Source organism: Rhagoletis zephyria, unplaced genomic scaffold (genome assembly GCF_001687245.7).
Source record: "Rhagoletis zephyria isolate East Lansing unplaced genomic scaffold, Rhagoletis_zephyria_1.1 Rzeph_scaffold_00034, whole genome shotgun sequence".
NCBI lineage: Eukaryota > Metazoa > Arthropoda > Insecta > Diptera > Tephritidae > Rhagoletis > Rhagoletis zephyria.
Genome location: NW_016157118.1, coordinates 222,331 through 235,989, shown reverse-complemented (window position 1 = coordinate 235,989; position 13,659 = coordinate 222,331). Strand labels below are relative to the sequence as shown.

The 13,659-nt window shown below is 37.6% G+C and overlaps 1 protein-coding gene across 4 annotated transcripts in view; it reads right to left on the bottom strand.

Annotated features, from left to right (window-relative positions):
- Nucleotides 1-10,715, bottom strand: part of LOC108364849 (neural-cadherin-like) — a 539,754-nt gene extending 529,039 nt beyond the window's left edge. Inside the window, exons 1-2 of one of the 4 annotated variants that reach the window (XM_017618702.1) lie at nt 10,298-10,715; nt 9,982-10,177 (exon numbers count right to left, since the gene is read on the bottom strand). The gene's annotated coding sequence lies outside the window, so the exon portion shown is untranslated. Of the gene's footprint in view, nt 1-9,981 lie in introns of all 4 variants that reach the window. The other 3 variants (XM_017618720.1, XM_017618729.1, XM_017618713.1) reach the window with 3 other exon arrangements.
- Between the last annotated feature and the right edge of the window lie 2,944 nt (nt 10,716-13,659).

Sequence of the window (13,659 nt, the reverse complement as noted above, 5' to 3'; positions counted from 1 at the left end):
ACTATACAAAAAAGCAAATAAGCAAATGGATGTATAGAATTGACAACAACAACCACGCTGTCGAGTTTAAATAGCGGCAAATCAGCTGCACTTGATAGTAGTTGGTTGAATAAGGAAAATGAATTAGCAACAAGAGTTTACGGGATGTACATAGCTCAGTGGTTAACGCTTCTGACTTTGAACATCGAATTCGCAGGTTCGATCCCTGCTGAAGTCTAGAAAAAGAAGTCTGATGAGGAGATGTGGTGATCTCCGAAATAGTGCTATAACTTCTACCGCTTAGACTTTGTTGCTTTTTCAATTTTTCCTAAAAAACAATCGTGGTACAAAGCTCAATAAAAATATTAAAAATAAAATTGTTGTAACAATTGGCGAAAAAAGAACAGTTGAAATTTCATTTGAATTGTATTTAACACTTATTGATGGAAAAGTGTTCAATATTTTGACAGGCACCTTGTCAAATCAGTCTTGTCCTATTTGCGGTGCTACGCCAAAAGACTTCCTGAACTTAACAGATTACACTTGCGAGAAATTTCGGGCAAAAGAGGCATTGCTGGATCAGATTTTGCGAGTATATTTTGCATTTGGGCTACAAGTTGAAGACACAAAAATGGCAGATCAGATCAGATGAACAAAAACGATTTGTCGCTAAAAGAAAGGAAAACATTCAAAGCGCTTTCTGGAGAGAGCTCGGTCTTCGGGTAGATATGCCAAAAGCTGGTGGCCTCGGTAGCACAAACGACGGCAACACTGCGCGTCGAGCTTTTACAAACCATGAAATCTTCGCTGATATTACTGGAGTCGACGCACACTTAATTTTCCGATTTTAAATTATATTGATTTGCTTGTCGTGTCAGTTTTCCGTGGACTCTTGAGAAATTTCAAAAATTTTGCTTTGCTACAGCTGAATTAATTCAAAAGTTTTATGCTTAGTTGCCCATGACGGCCACCGCCCATAAAGTTCTAATACATTCAAAGGTCATTGACAATACTGTGCTACCATTAGGTTTCTTTGGCGAAGCTGCCGCTGAATCACGACATAAAATATATAAGTCGGACAGATTACATCATGCACGTAGAAATAGCCGCGCTAATAATCTGCAAGATATTTTTAACAGAGCTGCTGATACATCAGGTCCACTTATTTTTACAAAATATTTAAGCAGACGCATTCAACAACATAAGTCTTTGCAACTTCCACCTGAAGTTATCGAAATGATAAGTTCGTTTGATTTAGCGGAAGAAATTGATAAAGATGATGCAGGCGACTAAACGGAGATTTTTTTACATTCTTCCTTTGATGCTTTAAATAATTTATGTTTAAAAATGAATTACACGTGAATGGAAACTAAATAAAAATAAAAAAACGCAATATATATTTTTTTAAGGGGGGAAGGGGGCGGCTTGGGGTCGGTCCAGTATGGTAAGAAAATAACTTGTGTCAAAAACCAAGCTAATTGGACAATGTTTTCGAGAACTTACTACTTAAACACATATATATGTATACTTAACATTTGAACATAACACAAATTAACCGAAAAAGTCGGTTTTAAGAATGTCAGATCATGTTTTAACATTTTATTCACTGACTTGACACTTTTCTTAACGATTGCCATCCTTTGTCATTAAAAACATGCCTAATGTGCAAACTTGGTACTATTATTTCGCTTACCATAGAAAAGCAAAACGTTAAAAATTATTGAAATCGGACTAAAATTACTCCCACTTTTCACATAACGGTAAATTTCAGAAATACTTGAAACATCGATATTTCCAAATTTAAGGCGGCTAATTTACCCAAAATTGATACTAACAACAATCCCTTGAAAATAAGTAACATTATTATAGAATTTTGGAAAATAGGCATGATACCGCCCACATCTAACTAAATAAATTTATCTCATTAAGTATAACTGAACATACTATCGAAATTGTTAGAAATAGGGGTAAAACCACTCTTCTACCATGTAACGGTAGTTTTCACAAAGGTTAAAAACTATGATGTATTATGGAACGAATTTTCGTCATCCCTTGTCAAATTTGGTTTGGAGACAAACCGGTTTCGGCGTTGTGCCATCTTCAGTGTCATTTTTCGTTCTGCATAATTTTTGTTGGTTGCTCGTATTTATACTCCTTGTTAACTACCTCTTTCTTTTGTTAGGTACGTCTTTTTAGTTTTGCAGTGTTTGCGGTACTCAATAGGTAGATGAATTGTTTTGGCTCGTTTTTGACGGCAGGTAGAAGTCCGTGAGTACCGCAAACACCTGCCGTCAAAAACGAGCCAAAACAATTCATCTACCTATTGAGTACCGCAAACACTGCAAAACTAAAAAGACGTACCTAACAAAAGAAAGAGGTAGTTAACAAGGAGTATAAATACGAGCAACCAACAAAAATTATGCAGAACGAAAAATGACACTGAAGATGGCAAAACGCCGAAACAGGTTTGTCTCCAAACCAAATTTGACAAGGGATGACGGAAATTCGTTCCATAATACATCATACACCCACCCTGTCGGAAACAACAACAACCAAAAAGTTGAAAACTATATTTGTTACTTGCGCCGGGTATTTAATGTTCGACTCCACCCGAACTTAGACTTTTTTAATGATTGCACCTTAAATTCACAACTTCAGATCCATATGAAAAGGAAATGGGAACTAACTGTTACAAATGCTTTGGTATTTATTAATATTTTCACCTCTTTTAAAGAATGCAATTGGTCTCCTATTCCTATTCCTTTTTGAGTGTTGCACTGTGTAATTGACGTATTGGTATGTCCGAATCGGTAACAAGAACCGCGAAGTTTGCGGAAGATTTACGGGCCTTTGCACGTTGGGGATGGCGAATACCGCCGAGTTGAGCGTTTTTTGCCGCTCGCGTTTAAAAAACGGGGTTATTATTAAAATTAACACCGCAGCTTGTAATAGGTACTACATACATACATACACTGCGCGGCATTAATGATCATACGGTGTTTATTTCTACAGCATGTACAGTAGTGGTATTCATCGAAACCAGTGATGCAACCGGCGCCGTATGGGGTTACTCGGCATTTCATCTACAGATCGTGTGTACGCAGCTAATAAACTTATGCGTCGCTAGCAGCCGGTCAGTTTGCGTTTGTACTAGACATTGGTAATAGCGCAATTTTGATGACGCTAGCTCAATAACTACGGCGCCAACTGTGGTGTCAGCGCACTAACCAGCGCAACAGCGCAATGCACTGATTTGAACACGCCATCTGGGTCTCACCACAGTATCCATCGTCATACAACACAGTGGTGTCATGTATATTATTTCCTTAATTTTCGCTGAACAATGCTTGTACCGCCAACCGAATTTAGCTTCTAGGAATGTAGCAAATGCCACGACATTCTCATCATTCTTGAAACACAATACCCGGCGAATGGCGAAGTTCGCCGAATTGGGCGATGCCATCGTTCACCGTTCGCCCTGCTATTGCGCCTACTTTAACAGAATTAGAGCGGTAGCGAAAACTGCTGATATCATTTCCTCGCACTTATAAGTTAGGTGACCATATTTTGAAAAACGAACCCATATTTAGAAATAATGAAATGATATCAAATATAAATATAAGGCAAGGGGGAATTATTATAAATTATTTTATTTTAAGCCAGATTTAACGAATCGATCACTGTATTTTTCAACCAACAAAAATAAATCGTGTTACATGTTGTTTTCTTCTAAATCTTTGAAAAAAAAAAACATACCGCCACCTTTGGCATGTACTGCCGCCATTGCCCAGCAGCGCGATAGAAATAAATCTATCGCCGTGTTCAGTTTCATATGCCGGCAGGTGTTCTAATTTTGACAGCGCGAATTTCGCTGCGGTGAGTTCGCCGTTCGCCGGCATTGTATTTCCACTGTAAAGCTTTAAATTTGCCAAGATACATAAGTTTCTGACGTTCTCACCACTCTAAAGCAAAATACGTGTTTTTTTCAAAGAATTAAGGCGAATTGTGTGCGTGTCTCATGTGTTTCTTGGTGTTAATGGGACTAGCGCTATTCATATGATGGTGTTGGCGCGGCAACTCCGGCTACGGTGTTAACGCAAAAGCCCGCGCAGCGCAGTATTCCCCATGCCTAGCTTGTACTTTATTCTGTAAAGTAGCTGTTACGGATAACGATAACGCTTTAACTCAATTATTTCTTTAGTCGACTTAGGCGGTTATTGCTTATGACCACAGAAATATTTATCTCCAAACATTTTAGCAACCTTTTATACACGAATATTTCACCGGTGTGTTCGCATAACGGCGGCCGCAAACATGTAAATATACCTGATTCCTAGGTACAAACGTACCTTCTTCTTTTTCTTTTTTATTGGCGCTGTATTGGCGCCGAGTCGAAAACAGCACGCCAGTCATTTCTCTTCTGTGCTAACTGACGCCAATTGGAAATGCCAAGTGAAGCCAAGTCCTTCTCCACTTGATCTTTCCAACGCAGAGGGGGCCTTACTTTGTTAACATCATCGCGGCCCGCGTTGAATACTTTCAGAGCAGGAGCGTTTCTGTCCATCCGAACGACATGGCCAATCCAGCGGAGCCGCTGAATTTTAATTCGCTGCACTATGTCTATATCGTTGTAAAGCTCATACAGCTCATCGTTAAATTGTCTGATATATTCGACATCACCAAAGCTTAAAGGTCAGAATCGCAGAATCTTTCTCTGGAAAACTCCAAGAGCCGCCTCATCAGATGCTTTCATTGTCCATGCTTCCGCGCCATACACCAGCACAGGCATGATGAGTGACTTATAGAGTGTGATCTTTGTACGACGAGAGAGGACTTTACTTCTCAATTGCCTACTCAGCCCAAAGTAGCACTTGTTGGCAAGAGTGATTCTCCGTTGGATTTCAAGGCTGACATTATTATTGGTGTTAATGCTGGTTCCCAAATTAACGAAGTCGTCTACATTTTCAAACTTGTTACTGTCAACAGTAATGTGGGTGCCAAGACGCGTATGCTCTGACTGTTTGTGTGATGACAGGAGATACTTCGTGTTGCCCTCGTTCACCACCAGACCCATTCGCTTTGCTTCTCTATCCAATCCCGAGAAGGCAGAACAGACGTAGCCCTTGTTTTTACCGATAATATCGATGTCGTCGGCATACGCCAGCAATTGTACGCTCTTATAAAGTATTGTGCCTGAGCGGTTCAGTTCTGCGGCTCTTATTATCTTCTCCAACATAAGATTAAAGAAATCACACGAAAGGGAGTCCCCTTGTCTGAAACCTCGTTTGGTATCAAACGGCTTGGAGAGGTCCTTCCCTATTCTGAGGGAGCTGGTGGTATTGCTCAATGTCATTTTACACAGCCGTATTAATTTCGCGGGGATACCAAATTGAGACATCGCGGCATAAAGACAACTTCTCTTCATGCTGTCAAAAGCGGCTTTGAAATCGACAAATAGATGGTGTGTGTCGATCGTATTCTCGCGGGTCTTTTCCAAGATTTGGCATATTGTGAATACCTGGTCTATGGTGGATTTGCTAGGACTTAAGTCACACTGATAAGGTCCAATCAGTGCGTTGACGGTGGGCTTCAGTCTTTCGCACAATACACTCGATAAGAACTTATCCCGCGGTTGTTGGCGCGAATGGCGGGATCGCCTTTCTTTTGGATTGGGCAGAGCACACTTAAATTCCAGTCATCGGGCATGCGTTCATCTGACCATATTCTGCATAAGAGTTGATGCAACTCCAGCAGCTTTGTTGTTTTTCAAGCGCGCTATCGCTATTCGTACCTCGTCATAGTCAGGTGGTGGAACATCGACTCCATCGTCATCGACTGAGGGATCGGGTTCGCCTTCTCCACTAATTTCAGCGCTGCTACCATTCAGTAGGGTAAAAAAGTGTTCCCTTCATAATTTAAGTACTTTCTAGACATCGGTCACTTGGTCGCCATTGTTGTTCTTACAGGAATTCGCCCTGGTCTTGAAACCTTCCGTAAGTCGCCTAATCTGGTAAAATTTTCGGGTGTTTTTCCTGTCGGCTAGCATTTCAAGCTCTTTGCACTCACATATTTCCGCCACCCTCTTCTTAGTGCGGCAAATACGTCTCGCCTCCTTCTTCTGTTCCCTATAACCGCCCAACATGGCTCGCGTTGCGCCTGATCGCAGCGTGGCCCTATAGGCGGGGTCTTTTTTCTCTGCGGCTTCTTGACATTCCTCATCGTACCAGTTGTTCTTTCGGGCTCGCTGAAATCCAACTACTTCTTCGGCGGCGGTACTTAATGATCGGGAAATGTGGTTCCACTGCTCGCTTATGTCGGATTGTTGAAGAGTGCTCTCAGAGAGCAGGTGTGTGAGTCGAGTGGCGAATAAAGTACTTACAAACGTATACCCAAATTATTGCCAATCTACAATACGAACATCCATATGTATATCGTCACCTAAGGGTGAAAAGGTGCCAAATCGATTTTTTTAAAACTTCAGGCGAGACAAAAAATCGATGTAGTTTCGGGTTGCCTAGGGTTGCCAACAATTTCTAAGAAATTTATAGTACTTTTTCAAAAAACTCAGAAAAAATATAGTATAGTACTTCAAATACATATAGTATTTTTTTAAAGAAAAAGTAAAAATGCTTTCTAAGTGTACATCTTTTTTCTTTCTTATGCATTTCCGCTTTAAAAAAACATATTTCTTTGAAAGTATCATATGCTTTATCGCTATCAATATTTAAATTAATATAAATCAAAAGTTAATTTTGTATTAGTGATATATTCGCTTTATTTCTCTCATCTCACCATTTTAAAATCTTAATAGAAAAAACTCTTTCTGTGAGTGCCGAAGTTGCAGGAATAGAGAGCATAAGCGAAATAATTTTATGTAAATTTGGTAAATCTTTCTAAGTATTTTTAAAAATATTGCCATTTTTGATCTGTGGACCCTTTGTTTTAAAGTATATTTATTTTAGTATTAATATTTCAGTATAATGTCATCCATTTTAAAACATCCCTTTCTTACAAATAACTGAAACATATTTATATTTATAATTGAAGAAAAATAGTATTTTTGCAACTATATTTTTTTCCAGCGGTATATGGTACGCAGACCCAAAAAATAGTACGATACTATATATTTTAGTACGGTTGGCAACCCTATACTTACCATTTTGCATCAAAAACTAAACATTGCGGAAAAAATGGGCTCGGCACCTTTTCACCTCTAGGTAGCGATATAATTTATGGCGAACAAGGACCAATATTCCAGAAAAGTCTGCCAATGGACTCGTACCCAACCATATTCCTGGCGGAGGTCTTCGCAATCGAAGTCGGATATTCAGGAAGCGTTAAAGGCCTTCGATTCTTTTAAAACGACATCAATGCTTGTAAACACTTTAGCCAACTGGGAGCCCACAATAGCGCAACACTCTTGAGCGTTGAGGGACATGAGGGGTTTGAAGGCAACAAAAGGGCTGACTATCTCGGAAAGCATGGAGCCCAAATGCGTTTGCATGATCCCGAACCTCTCTGCGGTACATCTAAAGGATGCACTGCAGACCTACTTATTAGCTGGCTGAGAATAATCTCAAATTGCTGCCCCCTGGCGGAGTCAAAGGGAAAAAGACAATGAAAGACATTCATAACTCTTTCCAGGAGGAACTCCGAAAGACACCTTGAACTTAGAACTCTTCTGGCAACCTGAACACTACAAGTTAACGTACCGTTTGAATTAACTTGGTCTTTCTGTAGAGACGATCTGTAGGCTTTGTAGGCTGGTGAAGGAAACCCCAGAGTATATTGTGTATGTGCGTTTAGGCGCGACTGCTAACACCGGGCGCCAAAATTCGTGGTAAGTACTGCGGCATGTCCAAAATTTCCCTTATGCAATTTATGAAATGTTTGCACATGCACTTCTCAACTGCCATGTAATTGAACTTTCTTAAGTTTCAATTATATGGCACTTCAAAGTATGCTCTGCCTAGTCGGATGCATCCTCCGGACACTGCTTCCGGAGAATTTTGCGGACTCTACATGGCTTACAACCATGCATAGGTGGTAAACGAACTTTGCCATTGGTCACAGTGCCTACCCACCTTTTCGATGTAATAAATATTTTGCAAACATACTAGTCTCCCCTCTCAATGAGTTATTCAATGTGCCTGTCCACGAAGCATGAATCGTAGATTCATACACCTTGGAGAACGATAATAATATCGTCACTAGACACGAATAAAAATGCTCGGGTGTTTTGACGACGAAAAAGGACACTTGAAACAGATTTGCGAAAAAAGACGCTTAAACATGGATTCAACATCATTCCGGAAAAACTCTTTGGGGAATGCGTATACTGCTATACTCGCAAATACAGTTGATCGAGAACATAAGTTTAAGGGGGTTGCTTCGCCGTCAAAGAGGTTAACGAGGATTTCTTTGCCTTCACCTATGTTAAGAGTCTTTCTATGCCGAAATTTGTTTTCCGCGTCTTTTTTCGCTGTCAACTTTTGAGCTAGCGTCTTTATTCGTATCTAGTTACGACATGTATGGATGTATGTGTAAAGAGACATACATTTGGATAAGTCTGTACAGTAAAATGAATCGTTATACGCAGTTAATTTGTGTTTTTATTACTAGCTGTGTTTTAGTTTTACTAAATGTGTGTTAGCTATGTTTTTAATATTTAATAAATTTGACAATGAAAAAAACATATATTAAAACTCAAAAAAAAATTTGGTAGGTTTTGGTCGGTTATGGTGAAAAATTTTGGTAGGAATAAAAATTTGTCGGTTTATTTGTTTGTTTATTCTTATAGATTTAAGCGCTCTGTTACATGAACGCCCCATATTATATTTTCGTTTACACTTGCGACAGAGTTGCGACAGATTTGCATTGACTTCAGTTTATCAAGAGATATAAGAAATGTATCTGAAATGTGTAAGCGAGTTTCCATACTAGTTGTGACGGTTAATTTACAAAGTTTTAACAATGATAAGTTTATACGGTTTACAATGCATTAATAGATTTGATGAATACCCTTAATATCATATCATAAATAAAGGTTTATCCGAGTTTTCTATTTTGTACAAAATTTAGAAAAATTTAAAAAGACCATCAAAATTTTCAGTAGAAACATAAAAACAACACAAACTAAAAAAGGTGGAAAATTCAGCACTAACAAAAAATTCACAACCAAAAAACGTAAAAGCAAAAAATCGCTAATCACTGCTTCCTTGGACTAGCAATAGCTGTTGCTATATATAAGAGGTTTTTAATTCAAAGTAAAAAAAATACCGATAGTGAAATATCACTAATCACTGGTACGAATGTGTTAGAAACAATCGATCGATTTCCCTCTGCAAAAGTGTTTTTTGTTATTACAACAATTGCAAATGTAGTATGTATGGATGTCCATACTATGCTGTAAATGCCTCAAATCGCCTAAAAGCAGACTACACTGGAAATACTCTTCGCCGTGAAAGCGAACGAGCGAAATGAGTGAATTGTATATATGTACATAAGTGCGAACGAATAAGGGTAAGTGAGGTGTGTGCCTTGTATGTATAAGTCTAAGGTGTGTTAACCTCGGCGAAAAAGCCTGGAATTCAAGAAAATTTAGTGTTTGAAAGAAAATCTTTAAATTTACCTATGTACATATATTGCAGCTAGACGTGAAATTACAAAAAAGTGCAGACATTTTTCGGCATTACAATTAGTTCACTTGCGCGTGCAACAATGACAGCACCACCCCAAATGCCGCTCGCCACCTTCACGCTCACTATATGAAAAGGTATTTTACTATTCACTTTGCCTAGCCAACCACTTTAGTTAGAAACTATTCAGCCTTATCGTCATTTCTATGTGAATAAACTTTTCCACTATTTAACAGAAATAAACAAAAAGAAATTGAGAACAATTGTTTTGTTTTTTTTTTTATAATAATTGCGAATAGGTACCTATCTGTTCACTTGGAATTCGTAATAAGGCCGATTGTAAATTACTACATTTCTTACTTACTTATCCTTTTAGTTTTACACATATCCTCATTCAGGTGCCTAAAACGAATTATTGATTTTGAGTTTTAATCCACTAGGAGTGTGTTGTGTGTGTATCAAAAAACCACTTTTGCGATGAACGTTTGCCTGTGTGAACTGTATATTAATTCCTTTTGTTTAATAAAACGGCACAATTTCAAGTTACCAAAACACTTTCACTGCAAATAAATAATTTATAATTTTTTAGCATTGCCATTTATTTCTTAGGCTTAGAATAGCATTTTTTACTCTTTAGTACACTAATACTGGTATACATTCATTGTAAAATATGCACCCACCAATCCATATGTATGTACTTCCTCTCGTACACACGCACACATACACGCACTGGTGTCGTACTGAAGTTTTCTTTCGGCCTTATTCTAGGTACACACACAAAAAATTTAAAATTGGCTATAAGCGAAAACCACTTGCATTAGCTTGCGTTGCTCCCAAATTTTCAAATGCCGATTTTCTTCTTGGAAAACACTTTTTCCGACTTTTTTAGTAAACTTTTCTTACACACACTACCGAAAATTGACTAGATTTTATAAATTTTTGCAATTTTACAAAGTTAAAAATGCCCCCCCTGCACAGCTTTTGGTAATACATCTCACACTCACACCATTTTATTGAATCTTTTTTGCACTGCTAATACACCACAGTGCACTTTGCCGCTAGTAAATCCGGAATCGTCCTGTCACGAGCAACGCAATCGACACAATGAAGCAAATGAGCAAGCTGCTAAACGAGCGAAGCTGAGCGATATTCATACATATCTACTGTATGCGCGTGGAAAATCCTGCGCTCACCACCGTCGAGCGATGTCAACACAACACAGCAGCACAGTCACCACCATCACCACATTTTCAGCAACAACACAAGTGAGCAGCAATCATGCTTGCGGCACTCCTAACGGTGTTTCAACCAGGGTTGTCACTTTGGTATATTGTTACCAAAATTGGTAGAAAAAATTTGGGTTGGTAAAAAGGTAAATTTTTTTTTCATTTTGGTAGGTTTTTGTTGAACTTTTCGTTCCCGATTTCTTTTTCGTAGTTATCTTTATATTATACATTTCTTTGCATACTTTTTATATACATACTTACATACGTATAAATGTATATCGATATAAGGCGAACATGTCGTGCTCCATTCAAAACTCATTTTACTGGAATCCCGAGGAGCTTTTGATNGTTTTTGTTGAACTTTTCGTTCCCGATTTCTTTTTCGTAGTTATCTTTATATTATACATTTCTTTGCATACTTTTTATATACATACTTACATACGTATAAATGTATATCGATATAAGGCGAACATGTCGTGCTCCATTCAAAACTCATTTTACTGGAATCCCGAGGAGCTTTTGATTGCCTAAATGTCTTAAATGATTATTTAAATACATATAAAGAAAAAATTGACAGTTATGTAAGACGCACTATGATTCGCAAAAAAAATAAATCAACGCCATTTTTTATCAATAGAAATTGTTAAATAAAAAAAACAAAAGACTGGCGGCAAAAAAATTAAAAAAAAATCCACGGGAAGCACATTATGAGCTATACTTAAGCAGTATTTGCTTTAAAACTTGGTACCTTAAATTGTTCTAAAAATTCGGAGTAAAAAATTCGAGATTTGGACGAAATTTTTTTGAATCTTTCTAAATGTTATAAATAGTGTATAATTTTATATAGTATAATTTTTATGGATTTAGTTAAAGCAACAAAAAATTTTTACTTGAAAAACATTGCGAATAATAAAAAAATCACCAAGTGCTTTTTTGAGTCACTGTATTTGTCTATAATAACTCGAGTTGAAGTTTTTCAAATTATGAAGTTTCGTTGTTGCCTCTAGTTTCATCACTTCCGCTTTTGGTTGAAGGAAACTGAGAATATGCCAATAATATCACTCAAATACCTTATAATTAGTTAAATAAAAAGTTCCTTAAAAACAATTTTAATTCTTATTGAAATAACTAAAAAAAATTTAAAAACAATAGTTTTAATTAAAATAAATAAAAAATAACAAAACTATTGTTTTTATTAAAATAACTTTAAAAAATGTATTGGTAGATATTTCCTAGATTTGGTAGATTTTTCTCAAGCGGATGGTAAATATTTTTTTTCGTCAGTGGCAACCCTGGTTTCAACGTCAGTGCTGAGAGCGTTAGATAAGCTAAAAAACATTTTGTTTACATTCACTCCAATTCTCTCTTTCTCGACGATTACTACTAATTCCAATACGCTGAATCAAATTTGATTTGACAACAAATGCTCTCCCACTTTCTTCTCTCTGTGCTAAGCAAACTCCCCCAACTACGGCATTTCCCGGTTTATCGTGGAAAAATAGTAAACTGATACATACAAAAAAAAAAAAATTAAGTAAATATAAACAGAAGGAGGAAAGCTGAGCGCACGCTTGAGGCACATGTGTAAAAGTTGTTATTTTCCTTATTTCATTTTGTTTTCCTACAAGAGTGTGCGCAATAGTAGACGTAGATAAATAATGGCCCGTAGTCATAGTCAAAATAAAGTCGACTTTAAAGTTAGTTGCAGCTTTTTTGACAGATATCCCATTGAAAATTATGTCAAAAAGCTGCAACTAACTTTAAAGTCGACTTTATTTTGACTATGACTACGGGCCAATGTGTATTTATACATATGCAAAAAACTCCAAGACTAATCTCTAAAGAGAGCATTCCGAGATTACTCTCAATCGGGTAAAATTGGGCATTAATTAGTCCCAACTAGGCTCATACGGGTATTATTGGAGATCAATTAATGTCGACTCATCCCTTACGGGTATAATTGGAGATCAATTAGTCCCGACTCATCGCTAACCGATACTATTAACGATTTAATGATATGCACGTAGTCAGCGAAATTTTACGTGCGGCGTTGGCACAGAGAGAGAGATTATTCGCTTAACAAAACTGTGAACCCCGGTTCGAGCCGCAGCTTGGCCCAAATTTTTTAAATTGACTAGTCGCTTTTATACCCGTTCGGGCATAAAGGTGAAAAATTTGTCCCTTCATAAGGCATGCTCGAACAAAAGCGAACAGTTCATTCCAAATTTATTTATTTATTTATTTATTTGGTCTACAGAAAAATGGTTTCTTATAGACAAATGAGAATAGAACAGTTAGATACATAGTAATTTATAACAATAATAATAATATTAATAACAACATAAAATAGCAGGTTTGGTAGCTGGCGAGGCCTAGTCTTCAGTCTACTTTTGTGTGCGGCGGGCGGAAAGACCTAGTTTCCGCTCCGCGCTGCGGACAGGCTGTTGATCAAGGTCGGTAAGGCCGGGTTTCCGATCCATGTTCCCGAAGACATTACTTTGTATGTGTGGCAGGCGGAAAGCTCTGGTTTCCGCTTCGCGCTGTGGACAAGCTGTTAATCATGGTCGGAAAGGCCGAGTTTCCGATCCATGCTCGTATTGTCTTACGCGGTCGCGAAAATATACGAAGCCGATTACAGTTGTACTAAGCAGTCATAGATATTGTGTAATTTATCGTTCCCGGTTAAAGATATTAATTTATTTAGTTACAAAAAAGCGATTCACGTATACGTTTACCTCATAAATTGAACAGAAATACAGTTCACCAGCTGAACGATAAGGTGCAATGTAAGGGTTTACATGTTATTTATTCAAAAT